The sequence below is a fragment of the Macaca thibetana genome, chromosome 2 (assembly GCF_024542745.1).
Source record: "Macaca thibetana thibetana isolate TM-01 chromosome 2, ASM2454274v1, whole genome shotgun sequence".
Taxonomy (NCBI): Eukaryota; Metazoa; Chordata; class Mammalia; order Primates; family Cercopithecidae; genus Macaca; species Macaca thibetana.
Window position 1 is genome coordinate 186,918,161 of NC_065579.1, and position 19,128 is coordinate 186,937,288.

At 34.7% G+C, this 19,128-nt stretch overlaps 1 long non-coding RNA gene across 2 annotated transcripts in view; it reads left to right on the top strand.

Moving 5' to 3' along the window:
- LOC126947907 (uncharacterized) overlaps positions 1 to 19,128 on the top strand; it is a 126,396-nt gene that overhangs the window by 75,651 nt on the left and 31,617 nt on the right. The window contains exons 2-3 of one of the 2 annotated variants that reach the window (XR_007723248.1): positions 2,496 to 2,585; positions 8,189 to 9,234. This is a non-coding gene — a long non-coding RNA (uncharacterized LOC126947907). Of the gene's footprint in view, positions 1 to 2,495; positions 2,586 to 8,188; positions 9,235 to 19,128 lie in introns of those variants that run through there. The other variant, XR_007723249.1, reaches the window with a different exon arrangement.

Here is a 19,128-nt window from a genome sequence, read left to right on the forward strand (position 1 = left end):
TTGTTTTCCTATTTATCTCATTCCCTTCTCAAGCCACCTAGTTATGTGAATTATTGTTTAAAATATTTTATTTGTTTAGTGTTTTAGCTACTCATTATAGTAGTCAACTAGAAAAAAATTATACTTAACCTGTAAGAATATTATTAAAAAAGACAAAAAGAGTTTTATTTTATTTTATTTTACTTTAAGTTCTGGGATACATGTGCAGAACGTGCAGGTTTGTTACATAGGTATACCTATCAACCCATCATCTAGGTTTTAAGTCCCGCGTGCATTAGGTGTTTGTCCTAATGCCCTCCCTCCCCCTGCACCCCACCCTCCCGACAGGCCCCGGTGTGTGATGTTCCCCTCCCTGTGTCCATGTGTTCTCATTGTTCAACTCCCACCTATGAGTGAGAACGTGCAATGTTTGGTTTTGTGTCCCTGTGTTAGTTTGCTGAGAATGATGGTTTCCAGCTTCATCCATGTCCCTACAAAGGACATGAACTCATTCTTTTTTATGGCTGCATTGTATTCCATGGTGTATATGTGCCACATTTTCTGTATCCAGTCTGTCATTGATGGACATTTGTGTTGGTTCCAAGTCTTTGCTATTGTAAATAGTGCCGCAATAAACATATGTGTGCATGTGTCTTTATAGCAGCATGATTTATAATCCTTTGGGTATATACCCAGTAATGGGATTGCTGGGTCAAATGGTATTTCAGATTCTAGATCCTTGAGGAATTGCCACAATGTCTTCCACAATGGTTGAACTAATTTACACTCCCACCAACAGTGTAAAAGGTTCCTATTTCTCCACAGCCTTGACAGCATCTGTTGAAAAATCTAGTTTCAATATTACAAGAATATATTGAAAGTATGCTAAGGTAGTAGAACTACATAAAAATATAATTTTAAAACTGTTTATATATAAGTACAATATGAGCAGCCAATCTTTCTTTTTCTAAGAAAATGAAACAAAACATACTTTGTTGAGATAGTATGTGCTGAATGAAAATTTTTTTAATAGGAGTTGGAAGATAAACATATATATATAAAATATACATATTTAGTGTTCACTTAAAACTTTCTGAGCTAAATTATCATTTTTTATTTTTTAAATGATATCTATCTAAATTCTTTGAAGTGAAAACTTGTTTAAAATTAGTTTTCTTTGTTGTGTTGCTTTTTGAGATGGAGTCTTGTTCTGTCACCCAGGCTGAAGTTCAGTGGCGTGACCTTGGCTTACTGCAACCTCTGCCTATGGAGTTCAAGCCATTCTCTTGTCTCAGCCTCCCAAGTAGCTGGGATTACAGGCATATGCCTGTAATATTTAATATAAATATAAATATTTAATAATATTTAAAAATTTTGTATTTTTAGTAGAGGTGGGGTTTCACCATGTTGGCCAGGCTGATCTCGAACTCCTGACCTCACGTGATCTGCCCATTGCCACTTAAAGAATTGTATCCAAAAGCATTCAAGTAGCATGCTTTTTTCAGTGCTTTCTCATAACACTGCCTTGTAACAGTAGAACTAATAAAATCTTTCTTAGTTTTCTCTCCCATAATTTCTGTTTATGAACTGCCTTCTCTCAGCCTATTCAGCCTTACTCTTTGTCAGCTTAATATCCAAGGGAAGTGCTGTTTCCAGTGTCTCTGTCTATTCTTCCCCTTGGTGAAAGCTCTCTTCTACTTGAAGCCCACTAACCTGGCTTTGCTGGTGCTTTTTCATGACTCACTTTTTTCAGTTATTAAGAACTGTTGTCTGAAGCTTTTTTTGTTTTCGATGTTGTTAAATTTGGTTGTTGACGATAATTTGAAGTTGTTATAGTTTTAAAGTTATAATATTCAGTATAAAGCAAATGTTTTTGATCATTCTAAAGTCTCTGACTATAAATATCAATTTGTAGCTCTTTATACATCCCACATTTATCAAACATATGTAAAACAACTTGATAAATATACATGCATTTTAATAGCTTTTGAATTATGATTGGCATATTTCACTTAAGTTGTATGCTGTTTCCTAAGATTTTAATGAAAATGCAAATTTTTCATGACATAGTTTTTCAAAATGAGGACTGATTTCTTTAAACACAACATTTTAAATTGGTCTAATATTAAGTAATATATTTGAAAAAGAAAATTAATTTCTTCCAAGATAAAAATATTACAAATGCACTTTATAAATAGAATTTATTAAGCAAAAAACTTATCTGTTTTATGTATGTTAAAAACACTAATTAAGAGTTCATCATAAAAGTAATTGTTGAAACATTCAAGTTTAATATGTGAGTTTGGTGATACCATCATTCTACATATAAAAATTTAAAAATATTTTGTCCATTTATTTAAGAATATTGGCTATGATAGCTAATATTTAGTATTTAATTAGGGTTGGAAGTTGTTTTAAATGTTTTTATATATTTCCAAAATTTATAAAATTTTATGAGATGAAAAATATGTATTTATCTTACAGATGAGGAAATTGTGATTTATTTTCTCGTCTAGGTTCACCTTGAAAGAAATATGGACTCGTAACTGCTACATTACACTGATCCTTTACTTTAATTAAACAGAAAATAGGATACTCCAAATCAGGTAAGGTTCAAAGCTAGATAGAGTGCTAGAAGTAATCTTCTGTTAATTAAAGCACACACTTAATGGATGTGGTAAATATTCTAAGTAGTACTGAGCAGCAATCACTGTACTCTTATATACCAACTGTTGATAATGTTTTGCACAGTTTCCTATAATGGCTAAAAAATAAATCATAAAGCATGTCTAGAGTCAAAACAAGCATTGGCAGAACAGAAGCAGAACAAGATGGCTGAAGAGAACTCCCTAGCAGTTGTCTCCCTAGACAGCAAATTGAACAACTATCCACACAACCAAGTACCTTCATAAGAGCCAAAAATCAGATGAGCAATCACAGTACCTGATTTTAACATTATTTCAAGGAAAGGGTCAGTGAAGAGGGTAGAAAAGATGGTCATTCATTGCCTCCACCACTTCTTCCCATCCACCCCAGCGGCATGCGGAGAGAGAATATGTGTGCTTGGGGGAAGGAGAGCGAGGTGACTGTGGGGCTTTCCGTTGGAACTCAGTGCTGCCTGTCATAGGGGAACACAATTAGGGCATAATTCTTTCAGTTGTTCACGGAAGGAGCATTTTAACTAGCCCTGGCTAGACGGGAATCCTCCACCCTAACAGCAGGTACCTAAATTCTGGCTAGCTCCACCACCGGCAACTAAAGGACCCTAGGGCTCTGAATAAATGTGCAAGAAACTTAGGCCACAAGAACTGCAGTCCTTGGGCAAGACCTAGTGCTCTGCTGGGCTCAGATCCAGTAGAGTGCGTACAGCTCAGGAAGACACTGCTTGGGCAAGCAAGGGAGTGCTAGAGTCAACCCTCCCCCAACCCCAGGCAGTGCAGCTCTGAGAAACTTCCGCTTGTGGAAAGAAGAAGGAAGAGTAAAGAGGACTTTGTCTGGCAGCCTGGGTACCAGCTCAGCCACAGTAAAAGAAAGCATTAGATTGCCAATACCGCTGATTCCAGGCCCTAGCTCCTGGGCATTTCTAGACCTACTTTGGGCCAGAAAGGAACCAACTGAGCTTGGTAGAGAAGAACCCAGTCCCGACATGATTGACCACCTACTGACAAAAAGGCCCGTGGGCCTTGAATAAACATCAGTAGTAGCCAGGCTGTAGTTACCATGAGCCTTGGGCCAGACCCAGTACTGCGCTGGCTTCAGGTGTGACCCAGCACAGTCCAAATGTGGTGGCCATGGGGGTGCTTGCGCCATCTCTCCTCCAACTCCAGTCAACCCAGCACAGAGAGAGAGGCCTCATTTGTTTTTGGAAATGAGGGAAGAGAGAGAGAAACTCTGTCTGGTAATTCAGGGAATTCTGTGTCTTACTCAAACCCACCAAGGCAGTGGGAATCTGCAAGAGTTGTCGCATCACTGGGATTGGGGCATCCCCTATTGTAGAGATGTCTGCAGGACCAAAGACTTAGATGACAACACTCAAATTTCTTCGAATATGGTAGAATGTCTTCTCAAGAAGGACAGGTACAAATAGGCCAAGACTGCAAAGATTAGAATAAATACTTAACTCTTCAATGCCCAGACATCAACAAACATCCACAAACACCAAGAACATACCAAAAACCATGACCTCACCCAGCGAACTAAATAAGGCACCAGTAATCAATCGCACAGTGACAGAGATTTGTGACCTTTCAGACAGATAATTAAAAATAACTGTTTTGAGAAAACTCTACAAGCTTCAATAAAACACGGAGAAGGAATTCAGAATTCTAGTAGAGAAATTTAGCAAAGAGACTGAAATAATAATTTAAAAAATCAAGCAGACATTCTAGAGCTGAAACATTCAATTGACAAACTGAAAAATGCAGCAGAGTCTCTCAATAGCATAACTGATCAAGCAGAAGAAAGAATTGGTGAACTTGAAGACAGGCTATTTGAAAATATCCAGTAGAAGAGAAGAAAGGAAAAAGATTACAAAGAAGAAACATGCTTATAAGATACAGAAAATAGCCTTGAGGGGGCAAATCTAACACTTACTGACCTTAAAGAGGAGGTAGAGAAACTGGTGTAGAAAGTTTATTCAAAGAAATAATAACAAAGAATTTCTCTACTCTAGAGAAAGAATATTCAGTACAAGAAGATCATAAAATACAAAGCAGATTTAACCCAAACAAGACTAGCTCAGGGAATTTCATAATCAAACCCCCAAAGGTCAAGGATAAAGAAAGGATCTTCAAAGCAGCAAGAGAAAAGGAATAAATAACATATAAAGGAGCTCTAATACATCTGGCAGCAGACTTTTCACTGGAAACCTTACAGACCAGGAGAGAGTGGCATGACATATTTAACGTGCTGAAGTAAAAATAATAAAACATTATAAAAAATACAGCATTTCTAAGATAAATAATTCTTTTGGCTTATTTCTTTTTTTTTTTTTAAATTTATTTATTATTATTATATTTTAAGTTGTAGGGTACATGTGCATAACGTGCAGGTTTGTTACATATGTATACTTGTGCCATGTTGGTGTGCTGCACCCATCAACTCGTCATTTACATCAGGTATAACTCCCAATGCAATCCCTCCCCCCTCCCCCCTCCCCATGATAGGCCCCTGTGTGTGATGTTCCCCTTCCTGAGTCCAATGATCTCATTGTTCAGTTCCCACCTATGAGTGAGAACATGCGGTGTTTGGTTTTCTGTTCTTGTGATAGTTTGCTAAGAATGATGGTTTCCAGCTGCATCCATGTCCCTACAAAGGACACAAACTCATCCTTTTTGATGGCTGCATAGTATTCCATGGTGTATATGTGCCACATTTTCTTAATCCAATCTGTCACTGATGGACATATGGGTTGATTCCAAGTCTTTGCTACTGTGAATAGTGCTGCAATAAACATACGTGTGCATGTGTCTTTATAGCAGCATAATTTACAATCCTTTGGGTATATACCCAGTAATGGGATGGCTGGGTCGTATGGTACATCTAGTTCTAGATCCTTGAGGAATCGCCACACTGTTTTCCATAATGGTTGAACTAGTTTACAATCCCACCAACAGTGTAAAAGTGTTCCTATTTCTCCATATCCTCTCCAGCACCTGTTGTTTCCTGACTTTTTAATGATCGCCATTCTAACTGGTGTGAGATGGTATCTCATTGTGGTTTTGATTTGCATTTCTCTGATGGCCAGTGATGATGAGCATTTTTTCATGTGTCTGTTGGCTGTATGAATGAGCTTCTGCACAGCAAAAGAAACTACCATCAGAGTGAACAGGCAACCTACAGAATGGGAGAAAATTTTTGCAATCTACTCATCTGACAAAGGGCTAATATCCAGAACCTACAAAGAACTCAAACAAATTTACAAGAAAAAAACAAACAACCCCATCAAAAAGTGGGCAAAGGATATGAACAGACATTTCTTTTGGCTTATTTCTGATTTTTGAAAGTGCATTGCTGGGGTTCAGTTAAGTAGCATGTGTTTATTTTGTTTTAAACGCAAGGCCTCAGGAAGGAAGTAGACATCAAACCTTGTCAATGTAAATTTCCTTGTTTGAAAGCTATTCATCTTTCATGAGGGTTTGCAGACACTGAATTCTTCTGGGACTAAACAAGTGGGAACAATGGAAGAAATGTTAGACACTGGAAGAGAGACTAGCTGAAGTCTTTGAGTACACTAGGTCACTCTACCTAGTGTACTATTTTGGTCGGACTTGACCCTGTGCAAGAGCAAATCATGGAAATGAGATTACTTCTTTACATTTGTCCTTCTTAGAGTATAACCACCATATATATAGTCTCAACATTTGCTGCCTGTATGTTAGCAAAGATTTTTTTTAATTTTCTGAATATTGTCCTCAATATGGTAGAACAGACTTGTTCAAAGCAAAGTTTTGATGAAATGTTTTCTCAGGAAAATCTGTTTCTGCTGCTAAGAAACTGCCACCTACAACCATCTGTGGTTTTCCATTTCTTGCCAAACTTTTCTGTTGTCTTTATGTAGATACTGTCTTTGTCTCTTTTGTGGTATCCAAACATGGCAAGCACTTCTATCAGTTGCATTCCTTTGCTAAAAGTGTTTTACTCTCCTGCTAAATATTATAGTCTATGTTCATACACATATGCACGCATATTACATACTTTAATATATTGAACACAAAATCATTTTAGCCAACATATTTAAATATTTAATAGAAACACACCACTGTCTTGAAGACTCTTATCCACAATTGGCAGTAGTGTTTTATATAAGAATTATTAATTATAACATAAAAAGCATGAAAAGATAGAAAAACTTTAGAGTAGGTCCACATAGAGTTTTTTCTTTCTTTTTTCTTTTTGAGTTGGGGTTTCACTCTGTCAGCCAGGTTGGAGTACAGTGGTGTGATCAGAACACACAATAACCTCAAACTTCTGAGCTCTAGCTATCCTCTTGCCTCAGCCTCTCTAGTGACTAGGACCATAAGCATGTACCACCATGCCTGACTAACATATTTTATTTTATTTATTTTATTTTGTGGAGACAAGGTCTCACTATGTTATCCAGGATCATCTGAAACTCTTGCCCTAAGCAATCCTCCTGCTTTGGCCTTACAAAGTAGATATAGTTCTAATGGAATAAAATACATGACATGGCAAATAAGAAATACTGGAAATAATAATTATTCACAAGTTTCCAGAATTGAAGAAAGACATGAGTTGTTTAGTAAAAACAACAGAAAAAAATGGTGATTTCCAAGTAGATAAATTATTTACTTATTTACAGATTTCTACTTTTTATTTACTTATTTACAGATTTCTACTTTTGGCTATTACAGGGTACTTCATATCAAAAAAATATTTTACTTAGAACACCTTAAAAGTTAGATAACAATGATGATTTGCCAAAAAAAAAAAAAAATTCCTCTGTGAGTTATTGGAAAACAATCAAGTTAGACAGAACTTGAGAAGCTGATTTATAAAGAACACTTAGTTAATTTTAGCTTCTGCTGATTTTTTTAAAGGTTTCTCTGATTAGTAGTGTAAGCCACAATGACTAAATAGAAAATAGCAGTCTAGAATTTTGGGCAATTACAATGGCCTGGAGAAAGATTAATTGAAGTTTATAACTACCACAATATAGAGGGATTTGAGATCCAAGATCTTATAAAAAATAGTAAAAGACGTGAAGCCACAAATTCAGGGATGTCAATATTATCTAGCTGGAATAAATACAAGGAAAATTAGTCATAGGCAAATCATAGTAATGAATTGATACTTAAAGACAGAGGGAAAATCTTAAAATCACCTACAGAGTTTATTTTATTGTGTAGGATATATAAAACTCAAAATAGTAATATTCTTACTATAATAATAAGAAAAATATGGATAATTTAAATTATGTATATTTTTATTGAGCCCACCAAGGATGCAAGGCAACCAAGTAGTCTGAAATCTAAGGAATGTCAGTTCTCTCTGCAGGAGACAGGACCCAAGCAATTATTCACCTATGGCGTAGCATAGAAAAAAAAAGTGTTCCATAAAAGTGGGCACAAAGACACCAGCTAAAATTGTTATCATTTGCTAAAGGTTAGTTGTGGGCTAGCATAAGCATACAGAAGCCCTTGGAACCATAGGCATAAAGTTATCCATCTTCTCTGTAAACCTCTACAAGTGATCACACAAAGGACTGGATACAGACTGCGGAGGATTTACTACATGATACGTTCATAAAGAATGAATCAACGTCTGGAGCCTCACACAGACCCTTTTCCGTTGAGTCAGCAGGAGAAATGGAGAAATGATGTTACTGCCAGGCAAAAAAAGGTAGAGCAATTATAGCCGGGAGAAGGATAAAGGAAAATAAACCTCTACTCATTAAGGTATGGTAAGAGAAAACGTGGGACTGGATACTTTATACCAGTATCATTACAAGTCTCCTGCCACTGAGGGGAAATCAGAAAACGCTTTCCTTTATAAGGCCTACCAAAGATACAAACTGAATTTTACCTGCCATGGGGGAAAGAGGCAAGATCACTGAGAATGTCCCTGTCTTAAGATCAGGTTAGAAGATTGGACCAGGAGTACAGAGAACTGTCCCTGCTCCTCATCAATAGCCTAGAACGTGCCAAGTAACTGCAAAACCAGGTCAACGATAGAGGAGGAATAAGGGTGTATAGTGCAATTATCTCTGTGACATAGTCACAACAACCTTATGCTGAGTAAAAGCAATCATCATACTCAGACCTTTAACCTGGCTCAGTGATGTCTCTGATGTTGATTACTGATTTTACCAACATGGGATGGAACATGACTGTGATTAATCCAGTCAACTAAATGCCGTAACAGAAAAGGTAAGGAAGATAAATTGCCAGAATTTAAGAATTTAACACAAGAAATATAAACTATAAGAAAGACTCAAATGGAATTGCTAGGAGAATAAATAAAAACAGGGGAATGAAAATAATGCCTTAGAAAAGCTCATCAGTAGACTTAATTGTCTTTTATAGAACACTACACAATTGTAGTCAAACTCTTTAAAATATTTTCAAGAGATTTATTCTGAGCTAAATATGAATGACCATGGCCCATGACACAGCCCTCAGGAGATCCTGAGAACATGTTCCTGAGGTGGTTAGAGCACAGGCTGGTATTATACAACTTTGGGAGACATGAGACATCAATCAAATGCACTTAGATGTACATTGGTTTGCCTCAGAAAGGCAGGGCAACTCGAAGTGGAGGTTCCAGGCTATAGGTAAATTTTAAAATTTTCTGGTTGACAATTGGTTGGGTTTGTCTAAGGACATAGGATCAATAGAAAAGATATGTTTGGGTTAAGATAAAGGATTGTGGAGACCAAAGTTTTATTGTTCAGAGGAAGCTTTTAGCAAGCAGGCTACAGAGAGAAGAGGTTGTAAAATGTTTTCTTATTGTACTTAAAAGGGTGCCTGACTCTTAGCTAATCTTCTCCTGGATCTGGAAAGGAAGAAAAACATAAAAAGGGAAAGGGGTTTCTCTACAGAATGCAGATTTTTTTTTCTAATAAGAGACAAGGAAATATATTTGGAGTTAAAAGTGTTTTGATTTTTTTTCTTATTTGTAAGGCGATGTTATGACAGAACCAGGTTGGAAAGCAGGCCACTTTACAGAGGGTTAAATAAAGCCTCTCTGATGAGACTTTATGGTTTGTAGGGCATGACTCCCCAGACCCCTTAGATAGGAATGTGGGCAAGATAAGAAAAAAAAAAGTCAGAGGTTGGTCCTCACAATGATAGCAGAATACACATTCCTTTCAAGTGTGCATGATTCACCAAGATAGATTATATTTTATGCCATAAACACAAGCCAAAAAAGTAAAGACTTGAAATTATACAAAGAACATTCTTTAACCATGTAGAATTAAACTAGAAAAACACTAAAAAGATATCTCAATAATCTTAATTAGTTGAAAATTAATCACCATGCTTCTAAATATCCCATGGATTAAATAAAAAGTTATAAGAGAAATGAGAATGCATATTCAATTAAATGATAATGAAAAAATAAAATTGGGGATATATATGTAAAGAACTAATAGATTCAGAAAAAGTACTTGTAAGGTTAAGCATTCATTCAAGATCTTTAAAAAGGCACAGATAATTCAGAATTAAGTAGAACTTCTTTAACACAATAGGCATTTACAAACAAATAAAACATGTCTACAGGTAACATTACACTTAATGGTGAAAGACTGATTCTTTGCTCCCACAGTTAGGAGCATATCAGAATATCTGCTCTCAATTCTTGTAATTAAACAATTCTAGATCCTTATCAGTGCAATAAGTAAAATTAAAAAAAAAGACATAGAGATGAGGAAAGAACAAATAAAGCTTAAATAGAAACAACATACTTGTTGTTGTCATAAACTTGTTTAATATGGCTGCTTCTTCAGCATTCGTTTTTAAGCCTGGCCTATAGTGTCTGAAATCCAGTTGTTTCTTGCCTCCTTTGGCCTAGTTGAAACTTCTCCCTATGTGTTGGTTTGTAATACAGCCTGCTTGCTTCTTATCCTGCTAAGACAAATCCCAACACATACCACAGCTACTGACCATAATAAAACATAATGGTCAATCTGAGAGTCATGCAAACAAACTCTCCCTTTCATGTTGCATTTTCTAGTGACTAATGGTGTTTTCTTTAAAGAAGACAATCCACAATCTCAGCAGGAATGCCTAAGGGATAACACTCATAGACCTAAGTATATCCATAGACTCACAGGTGATCTCTCTTTTGCTCTCTCTCTTCTATCCACTTCCTCCTCATACTCACCTACTGGTTGAGCATCTTGTTGTCTCGAGACTTCTCACTGGCCCTAATGGGTATCCCTCTTTTCTTGTGGATCTGTGGGTAATAAAATGCTTCTGTCACTTTATGTTTTGTTTTGCTGACTCTTCTGGGTCCCACCTGAAAAACACACTCAAACTAAACTCTCCGCCTGTTCAGGGCTTTTTAGACAGTGGCTGTCTTTGTAGGAATAGACACAGGTGAGACAGAAATCACAAAGGCATCTACCAGTATAAAGTTTCCTATGAGAGGGACATCTGGTCACTGGTTGGACACTTAAGCATTAGGCAGTCCGCCAAGACAAAGATGTATTCAGTGAAAGGAACAAAGTAAACATTCAAGACCAGCTCTTCTGGAGCCCTGTCAGAGCAGGGCTAGAATTTATGTTCACTCTGGACAGAGAGACCTCAAGACCAAATTAGAAAAACCATAACAATAGAAATTGCAGGCCTGTGCGGTGGCTCACGCCTGTAATCCCAGCACTTTAGGAGGCCGAGGCGGGTGCATCACGAGGTCAGGAGATGGAGACCATCCTGGCTAACACGGTGAAACCCTGTCAATACTAAAAAAATACAAAAAAATTAGCTGGGCGTGGTAGCGGGCACCTGTAGTCCCTGCTACTCGGGAAGGTGAGGCAGGAGAAAGGCGTGAACCTGGGAGACAGAGCTTGCAGTGAGCTGAGATCGCACCACTGTACTCTAGCCTAGGCGACGGAGTGAGACACTATCTAAAAATAAAAAATAAAAAGACAAAGAAAAAAAGAAATTACAATAAATATCTATATGTAGATTTTCGAACAAATCTGCACCGCAAGCAACTAAGTTTAATAGGTTAATTTAGTAAGGTCACATAATATAAGACTACTATACGAAAATTAATTCTATTTCTCAACACTAAAAATAAATAATTGAAATTAAAATTTTGAGAAGTAGCACTGATTCAGCACCTCAGATCATTTACAAGCTAGGTATAATTTTAACAAACATATGCAATATCAGTGTGCTATCAACTAAAAAACTGATATGAGAGATCAAAGAAGATATAAATTAATGGAAAAAGACCATGTTCATGTTTTGCAAAACGTACACATTTTAAGATGTCAATTCTCTCCAAATTGATTTACAAATTTAACATACTCCCAGTCAAAACTCCAGAAAGAACTTTGCAGAAATATTTTGTAGAAACCCAAAAGTTGTTTATAAAATATGCAAAGAAAACAAAGAAAATAGAATAATGAAAACAATTTTTAAAATGATTTTTACATAACAAAGTTTGAGACTTGTATGAATTGATTTCAAGATGTACTCTCAAGCTACAGAATCAAACGATGTGCTGTTGGTAAAAGTAGAATGACAAATCAGTGAAACACAATAGAGCACCCATAAATAAACCCACTCATATATGGTGAACTGATTTTCTAAAAGTTTCTGGGACAATACTGTGAGATTTTGTGATACTCAATAAATTGTGCACATTTGAACATGTTTATATGCAAATCATATATGCAAATATATGTCCAAATATATTCAAATATGTGTATGCATGTCACAACATATATGTGTCTGTATGTGTGTGTGTGTATGAGATAAATATAAAACTTAGAAAACATAAAAATTATAAAAGAAAACAAATAAATGTTAAATATTTGTGTTCTTGGATTAGGCAAAGATTTCTTTATGTCATGCAAAAAGCACAGAAAACATTCATAGTTTTTTCCTAATCAAAATTAAAATTATCCGTTTTTAAACCTATTAAAAAGTGGAGAAAGATTGAACATACGCATCATTAAAGAAGATATAAGCATGATAAATAAAGAAATCAAAATATACCCAACCACTAGTCACTAGAAAATGCAAACTAAGGCCTCCAGCTCCATCCGTTTTGCTGCAAAGGACATAATTTTATTCTTTTTAATGACTGCATAGTATCCTTTTGTGTATATGTACAATATTTTCCTTATCCAATCTACCATTGATGAGCACCTGAGTTAGAATCATGTCTTTACTATTTTGAGTAACACAGCAATGATCATGAGTGGTAGAATGATTTATTTATTTTTCTTCTGGATATATCCCCAGTAACGGAATTGCCAGGTTGAATGGTAGCTCTGTCTCGAATTCTTCAATAAATTTCCTGATGTTTTTCCACAGTGGCTGTATTAATTTACATTTCCGCCAACACTGTGTAAACATTCCTTTTTCTCTGCAGCCTCATCAGGATCTATTGTTTTTTGGTTTTTAATAATAGCCATTCTGACTGGTGTGAGATGGTATCTCATTGTGTTTGATTTGTATTCATCTGATGACTAGTGATGCTGAGCATTTTGTCATGTTTGCTGGCCATTCATATGTCTTTTTTTGAGATGCGTCTGTTCATGTCCTTTGTGACCTTTGCCCAATTTTCATGGGTTTTTTGCTTGTTGATTTGTTTAAGCTTCCTATACATTCTGGATGTTGGGCCTTTCTTGGATGCATAACTTCTCTTATTCTGTAGCTTTCAGGAACAGAAAACATAATACTTCATGTTCTCTTTTATAAGTGGGAGCTAAACATTGCTTGCCCATTGATATAAATTTGGGAACAATAGACACTTGGGTGACTAGAGAGTGGAGGGAGGGGGAGTGTGTTTAAAAACTACCTATTGGGTACTATGCTCACTATCAGGGTAATGAGATCCACATTACAAAAGTCAATACCACACAATATTCTCATGTAACATATTTGCACATGTATCTTATGTATCTAAAATAAAAGTTGAAATTTAAAAATATATATACTTTAAATGCATATTTTTATGAGCTTAACAACAAAATAAGTGGGTAGTTGTAAAAAAAAAATACAAATTAAAACCACTATGCAATATTACTGAAAACTTTTAGAATGCCTGAATTAAAAGGGATAGGGCCAAGAAATAAAAGAAACCTAACTAGAAGCCAGTGAGTATGTAGATGACACTCACATACATACATTTCTGGTGGGAATAAACGTTTTGAAGAGTCACATTTCACAATAGTTTGCCAATTTCTTGTGAGTTTATGCCTATGCTTACCATATGACCCAGCAATTCCATTTCTAAATATTTATCAACAGGAATGAAAATGCATGCTCACAGTCAAAACCTGTATGTAAATATTTGTAGTGGTCTTTTTATAATTAACAAAATTTGGAAAAATACATATTATTTTCCTGGTAAATAAATAAATGTTCTATAGTGCCAATCCATACAGTGCAATGCTACTAGACAAAAAATAAATAAATAAAAATAAATAAATAAAAGAGTTAATAATATATACAACTCTATAAATAGTTCTTTTTTTTTTTTTTTTTTTTTTCTTTTTGAAACGGAGTCTCACTCTGTTGCCCATGCTGGACTGGAGTGCAGTGGCATGGTCTCGGCTCACTGCAACCTCCGCCTCCCAAGTTCATGCCATTCTCCTGCCTCAGCCTCCCAAGTAGCTGGCACTACAGATGCCCGCCACCACGCCCGGCTAATTGTTTGTATTTTTAGTAGAGACGGAGTTTCATCGTGTTAGCCAGAATAGTCTCCATCTCCTGACCTCGTGATCTGCCTGCCTCGGACTCCCAAAGTGCTGGGATTACAGGCGTGAGCCACCACGTCCGGCCTCTATAAATAATTCTTACATGCATTATCCTGAGTAAAAAATGTCAAATGCAGGCAATTACATTTTATAGTTTTCCTTTTACATTACTTCGTAAGAACATTAACTGCATGGAAAGAATACAGATCCTTTATTAACATGAGATGTGAGTTGAGAAGGGTATTTATTGTCTGCAAATGAGCATTTGAGTAATAAAACACATACATCTGTATTATGGTGATGGTTACATGATTGTATGAGTTTGTTAAAACTCATTAAACAGTACACTAACAAAGTACCATTTTTTTCTGGTGTATTTTACAACTCAACAAAGCTAATAAAAGTCAGCTGTATTAAAAAGAGTGCAACAAGGTGATAGCACTAGGACTAGAAGGAAAGAAATGAAAACGTACTATGTCAATATTTCATGGTACATGTAAATTACTACAATATCACATGATGGTAGGCAGTGAAAGTTTTAATTTACTTTGTATAAACCATAAAGCAACTACTAAAATAACAAAGGGTTGAATCATATAAATCAATGTCTTAGTTGGTTTGTGTTGCTATAACAGAATTCCTTATACTGGGAAATTTATAAGGAAAGTAAATTTATTTGGCTTATTATTATTAATAGGAAGTCCAAAACCATGATGCTGACATCTGACAAGGACCTTCATATAGCATAAGCCCACTGTGGAAACTGAAAGAGCAAGAAAGGGTGAGAGTGACAGAAAGAGCTGAACTTTCTTTTACTTAACAAACTTTTTCTTGATAATGGACCCCCTTCCTTGATAATGATATTAGTCCATTCCTGAGGGCACAGCTCTTATGACCTTTATTAAGATTCCACCTTTCAACATCACTGCATTGGAGGTTAAGATTTAAACTTTGGGGACACATTCAAACCATAGGATCCAACAACGTAGATAAAATTAAATTATGATAACTCAATATTTAAAGAAAGCCCTCCCCCAAATTAGTAAAAGGTAAAAATGACAGATGGCTTATATACAAAACAAATATCAAGAAAATATATTTATAGCTAAACATATCAACAATCATGTTAAATGTAAATGTCTAAATACTCAAAGAACATAAATTTTCGAATTCAATAAAAAGACAATTATACATTGGATACAAGAAAATCATCTTAAATATAAAGACAAATATCAGTTAAAAATAGATGAAAATGCATACATGTATTAAAACATTGCATTGCACCCTATAAATATATAAAAGTATTACTTGTTAAATAAAAATAAAATTTTAAAAAGATACAGAAAATGCTATACCATGCAAACACGAAACTTAAGAAAGTTGGAGTGGCTAAATTAATATTAAAGTCAAAATTCCACACACACAAAAAAACAATTACCAGGAATAAAAAGAGACACTGTATAATGTTAAATGGCTCAGTTTCCCAAAAGAAATAATAATTGTTAATTTCTTTTCTGTTTTTAATCATTTTTCCATAAGTTATTGGGGTACAGGTGGTATTTGGTTACATGAATAAGTTGTTTAGTGGTGATTTTTGAGATTTTGGTGCGTCCATCACCTGAGCAGTATACACTGCACCATATTTGTAGTCTTTTATCCCTCACTCCACTCCCACTCTTCCCCCCAGGTCCCCAAATTCCATTGTATCATTCTTATGCCTTTGCATTCTTATAGCTTAGCTCCACGTGAGAACATACAATGTTTGGTATTCAATTCCTGAGTTACTTCACTTAGAATAATAGTCTCCAATCTCATCCAGGTCACCGCAAATGATGTTAATTCATTCTTTTTTATGACAGAGTAGTATTTCATCATTCATATATATATATTCATCATATATAATAATCATATATATCATCATATATATTCATCATATGTGTGTGTATATATGTGTGTGTGTGTATATATATATATCTCACAGCTTCTTTAACCACTCATTGATTGATGGGCATTTGGGTTGGTTTCATGATTTTGCAGTTGTGAATTCTGCTGCGATAAACATGTGTATGCAAGTATGTTTTTCGTATAACGACTTCTCTTCCTCTGGGTAGTTACCCCATAGTGGGATCGCTGGATCAAATAGTAGTTCCACTTTTAGTTCTTTAAGGAATCTCCACACTGGCTAAACTAGTTTAGATCCCCACCAGCCGTGTAGAAGTGTTCCCTGATCACCGCATCCACACCAACATCTACCGTTTTTTGATTTTTGGTTATGGACATTCTCGCAGGAGGAAGGTGGCATTGCATTGTGGTTTTGATTTGCATTTAGGTAGACTTGCACAAAATGGACATCTTTTTCTCAGAGAATATAAACGTTCTTTACCTTGCCATTCTTGAAATCAACCTCAGCACATGATTTTATCTCCTATTATCACAAGAATAATTACTCAACTTCCTGTAAAAGTAACTACAAGTTTACCACATTTAAAAGCATGTATTTTTCCCTCATTTCTAAATATCTAAGCAAAGATTTCCAAAGGCATATTCTTTCTGCATTTTTAGCTTTTTCACTAATGGATCAGTCTTAATATTTAAGCATGCTCATTTCTCTTTGACGTTCAAAAACAAATAGTTTATTTTCCTTTTCCACTTTCCATCCAGCTATTTTCATATGTTTCATCTCTCTTTCACAATAAAACTTCTTGAAAACATAGCTGCCATGGCAGAGTTGCCATCTAGTATCCATTCTTTTATTCTTTAATATAGACCTGAGCCACCAAAAATAAAACACATTTTTGCCAATGGGGTATGGTGGAAAAGCTGTGTGCAACCCCTTGGTAATATCTTTTCATTAAGACAGCTCTTTCTTCCCTGGTCCCTCCTTCCTTCCTTCTTGGTGAAACATGGGAAAAATGATTGGAGTTTTAATAGCTATCATGTACAATGATATTACTTTGGCAATAGAAATAATAGATGGTGGAACAAGATAGAAGACTGAATTTCCACTACCCTGGCATCCTACCATCTTGGAATATCTCCAATATCATAATCTGGGAGAGAAATAAATCTCTCAATTTTGTTTTCTTTTAAAAAAAGGAAAAGAAATAATAATCCTAAACATGTAGGCAGCTAACAACAGTTGTTTAAAAATATATGGCCAAACTTGATAAAAATTCAAAGAGAAATAGAAAAATCCACAATTATTATCAGAGATTTTAATTTTTGTCCTCATAATAATTTACAGGATAGGTGCACATAAAATCAATAAGAATATGGAAGACAATACTATTAACTAAAATGACCTAATTGACCTTTATGTAAAGTTTCCCCCGACAACAGCAGAATACACATTCTCACATTATTTTAAGTGTACATTTAACATTTGCCAGCGTGTATACATTATTCTGAGGCCTAAAACAAGATTTCATAAATTAAAAATATTCAAGTAATGAAAATATATCCTCTGACTGTATTAGTATTAACATAAAAATCAATTCCAAAGATATCTGAAAAACTCTCAAATATTTTGAAATAAAATAATATTCATAAGGGAAAACCATGGGAAATTATGTTTGAAACTGATTAAAAGTAAATATTTCAAACATCAATTGTGAAGTATATTACTAGAGGTATTTCACAAATTGTTTCAATTGGGAACTAAAACACAACAGAAAAAAGTCAATAAAGACAAAGTTAATTTTTTGGATAGATCAATATAATTGATTAAGCTGTTAGCAAGACTAGTCAAAAAGAAAAAGTAGGGCACAAATTGTTATTAAAAGAATATTTTAAAAATTAAAAAATCTGAACATATTAAAAACTACTTGTATTATAAATTTGACTATTCAGATGACATAAATTCTTTCAAAGACACGAGATTATAGAGCTTATTAAATAAAAAAGAGATAACCTGAATAGCCCTGCTTTTGATTTCCATTTATTGAATTTGTAGGTAAAAACCATCTCATAAAGAAAATCTAGGCCCAGATAGCTTCACTGATATATTCCCTTAAATATTTTAAAATGAAATAATATCAAGTTAACAAAAGTACTTTAAAAAATTGAAGATAAGAATTTGTACTCATTACATGAGATCAGAATTGTCTGAAAACATGACCAGATAAACTTATTACAAGAAAAGTAAAATACAGACCAATTATTTTTTAATAGCATATTGGATTCAACTACATATAAAATAGAGAATATGCCATTGTAAGTGGATTTATCCCAAGGGCATGATGTGGATTTCACATTAAAGGTGCAATTACTATAATTTACCAAATTAACAGTCTTTAATAAATATATAATTTTATCCACAAATGCATAAAAATCATTCGACAAATCCAACATTGATTTCCGATTTAAATAAAAAAAATTTTCAACAAATTAGAAATTAAAGGCAAACTCTTCAGTAATATAAAGAACATCTAAGAAAATCCTAAAATCAGAAGGCAATTATGTCCCTTCTCATTACTTGTATTGAGCATTGTAACAGAAGTTTTAGTCACTGCAATCAGGCAAGTAAAACATTTGTCATATAAAGTGGTAAGAAAGATATAAACCTTTTCTTATTCATAAGCCACATAATCTAATTAGAAAATTCTACCGAATCTATAAGATTCTGTTATTAGAAAATAAGTTTAGTCAAGATGCAATATAATATACACATATTAATTATTTTTATACACTTACAATGAAATATTGTAAATTGAAATCGAACAATACTATTTCCAATGTTATCAAAAATATTA